Source organism: Scaptodrosophila lebanonensis, unplaced genomic scaffold (assembly GCF_003285725.1).
Source record: "Scaptodrosophila lebanonensis strain 11010-0011.00,11010-0021.00 unplaced genomic scaffold, SlebRS2 tig00000001-arrow-pilon, whole genome shotgun sequence".
Classification (NCBI taxonomy): Eukaryota; Metazoa; Arthropoda; class Insecta; order Diptera; family Drosophilidae; genus Scaptodrosophila; species Scaptodrosophila lebanonensis.
The window spans coordinates 9,841,422-9,845,061 of record NW_022060529.1 but is presented as its reverse complement, the minus strand read 5'-3'; positions in this window follow the sequence as shown (position 1 = coordinate 9,845,061).

The window sequence follows — 3,640 nt, the reverse complement described above, 5'->3', positions numbered from 1 at the left end:
TAGTGAGTTGTCGTTTCTGGAAACCAAAGACTGGCTATGGCAGTCCCAAAACGAGCAATGACCGCCATTTAAAAGAATAGGAATGAAAAGCAAGCAAGCAAGCAACGACACAAAAGCTTAGCGAAATCACTAGAAAAAATAAATGTAGCCCAAGACAGGGAAAAATGAAAAAGACTACTACTACTCGTAGTACAAGTACCTATATATTACTTTAATGGAATAATTAAGCATGTTTGCGGCCTCGACGAGCGGCCAAAAGGAATGCCGAAGCGCACCGTCACAAAGCGTTCGCTTACTCAAGTTTGTTTTCTTAGTCTTCCCATTAGAAGTTGCGACATGACGGCTTTTGTTGCCACTTCTCGCTGAGGGCTATATACACTGCTATAGTTGGGAACTTGTATTTTTAATATGCAGCGCACAATGAACGCGATATTTTGCTGACTGACTGCACTCGGGGTCTATTTCATTGTGTGCCCAGCGAGCTCTATGGTGGCAATTGCAGCCCCAGCCAGAGTGACTTTTTTTTTTTTTGTGGCGCACCCATAATCATATTGAATGACAAATAATTGAGGTTAGTTTAGCCATTGACCTGTGGGACATTGATGAAGTGGCAGCAGAAGGAAAGAAAGAAATGCGAAAAAAAACTAAATATTATTGCTTGCTCGCTGCTAATCGCAAATGTCAAACACGTTTCAGGGCTCATGAGCAAGTGTTGATGGCATGCGGGAGGCAGATAGCTGGCCACCAGTCAGTGTCAGGCAATGCTTACGTGCTGCACAGCCACATGCACACACACATAGATACATACATACACACACACACACACACACACACACACACAGCACATAGAACCTAGTACAGTTCAAAATACAAAAGAGCACAATTTTCTAAAGGAAAACTTTTGTAACGGAAAAAGCAAAAGTTTTGCTTCGACACCGCAACGAGAATTGTGTTTTTTGCACCAACTACTACCCGCCTCTCTAACTGGGCAATGCATGCCGTTTCCTGAGCTGCCTTTCATGCCGGCCAGCCAAGTCGAACCAGTTTAGCAGACGAGCTGAGAGCTGCGAGCTGCGAGCTGTGAGCTTGTTAATCCATAGCCACACTCGGCTAGTGATAGTTTTAGGCGTACGTGTGGAACGTTTCAATTTACCGCAGCTAGCTGCAGCAGTCGCGTGCGAAGCGAAAATTGAATTTATTATCATTGGAATTGATTGTGAGCATCACACCCCACTAACACCCACACCCACATCTAGAGCCACCTCACCATGTCCTCATTCTGTTAGAGCAGCTACAACTTTGCGCTCATCAGTGGCCAACTGTCGACTGTCGACGACTGCCGTTTGTTGTAACAAAAGGCATGCTCATGCTACCAAGAAAAAGTAAGTATAAGGAGAGAAGTAAGTGAGTATGCGGGTCGCTGCCTGGCACAATGTCAGATTTATAACTGGCATCAATGGCGTCACACACACATACACATGCTTTGATTTATGCGCTGCCCTTTCCCTACCGCTTCCACTTTTTCCACTTTTCACTTGACGCTGCACAAAAATTTAATTGTTTAAAACAAATTTGACGACTTTTTGTTAATTTCGTTTGCCTTTTGCTATGACTTTACGTCTTTTTTGGCCATTGCACTGATTACACTTTGCTCGTACACCACCTTGCCTTTTGCCATTTGCCTTCCTTTGTACCGCAGCTGTGGAAATGTGCATGTGAGTGTATGTTAAACCTTCATGCAACGGCGACGACTGCCGGAAGCTGTGTGCACGTTGGGGGCTGGCCAAAGTCGTTAAAGCTTCATTTCCGGTGCAGCCATGCATGTAACCGAACATTGACCAAACGAGCTTCAAAATGCCTGTACAGCTCAGCATTGCTAGCCAGGTTGGACAGTCCTTAAAATGGCTACTGTCCCAAAAAGCGATGCTATTATGACTTAAAACTTGAGATTAGTGCAGCTACTTATGCCCCGATGAATCATATTGCATCGCTAAAATGCTGCTAAATAATTGAAATTAAATATCAGAATTTTTGTTCAATAATAACAGATTCACAATTTGTATTTTGAGCACAGAATTAGATCTGCCTGTTATATGCACTCGGTTACATATTAGAAAATGTATAGAAGTGTATAGAAAATGTACAGTGACTGATGTACCTCCACCAACAAAATTCAGATTCCAATTGAGTGACGACTCAACTTTTAGGTACAAATATACAAGTATGTACATCTACTCGAAATACAGTATATGGCTTTAATAAAGCCTTAAATCTATGAACGTCACTGGATTTGCTTAACTCCAATAAATGTTCCCCAGTTGGAGCATAAAGAAGTTAAACTATAACAAGAAAAATTTAAAATGAAACTGAATATCAGATTGTAGTAAGTATGTTAATAAATTTTCTAATCATATGATTCGAAATATTTATATAATTTGAGATATAGCTTGTAATTTTATAAGCAACTATAAAGTTATTTCACTGTGGCCGTGACTTAGCTTCTAACCACCTACAGCAATAGCTGGTGACGCCTTTTGATGAGCAACCATTGTGTGTCTGCCAGCAACAGTTCCTGCCTTCAAATAAAATTGCAGCTTTTCGTTTCGCTTGCTCATTTGTACTTGGGCGGCTTTGTTGGCGCTTTAAATGCATAAATTATGCAATTTAAAATAATTAAAAGAGCCGACGCCTCGACACGTGTAAAATGTTGAAGCAGACGCCGCCGGCCACAACAAACAGTGTCTCACATTAGCCAAAGCAGCTCAGCAGACAAATGCCATGTGCACAGCTTAAGAGCGAGTCCCCACACCACCATCCCGTACCCTCGCACCACAACCGTCAGACAACAATTTTCACACAAAAATTTGCACAAAACCGCATCGCAAAAGTTTTGCGGCGTCAACGCAGCGAAAAAGAGGGAAAAAACTACAGATCCAAGTTGGTGTTAGAGTTACGGCTGCTGGTACTGCTGCTGGTGTTGGTGCTGGTGCTCGTGCTGGTGCTGATACTGCTGCTCGGTGTGATTACTGAAAACACTTTCATTAAAATTATTATTGCAGAAAATGCTTTTTACGCTTTTTGTTGCTGTTGCAATTATCTCCACTCTGTGTTGGAGTGCCGGTACCAGGGCTAGCCAACTGCGACTGCATCAACCTGAAGTTGCGCGGTGTTTTCAACACCACGAATACACTGAGAACAAATTTTAACATCTTAAATTGTGTGGAAAATTTAATCGATACATCTCTTTATTTAGAAAATACATATTGATTCCATAGATCTCGGTGTTTAGACGGACAAACAAACGGCCATGTCTATATCGATTTCTCTCATCACGGCCAATTTGCAAATTAATGAAAATAAAAAAGTTTATATAATAAACTGGAAAGTTTTCTTCTCATGTATTTCTTACTTTTCAAACAGCTTTCGTTTTAATAATTTAACATATATTTTATTCAACTTTAAATGTCCATTACGTAAAATGAACATCTCTCTAAAAAAAACAAGCGATAAATTTTCATTTTCATCCTTTTTTCTCTGAGTGTAGGTAGAAAACCCACACATACATTCAAACAATTACATTTGCATGCGGCACAGTGCAATGCGTTCACCAACACTGCTGTTATTGTTGTTCCTGCATGGA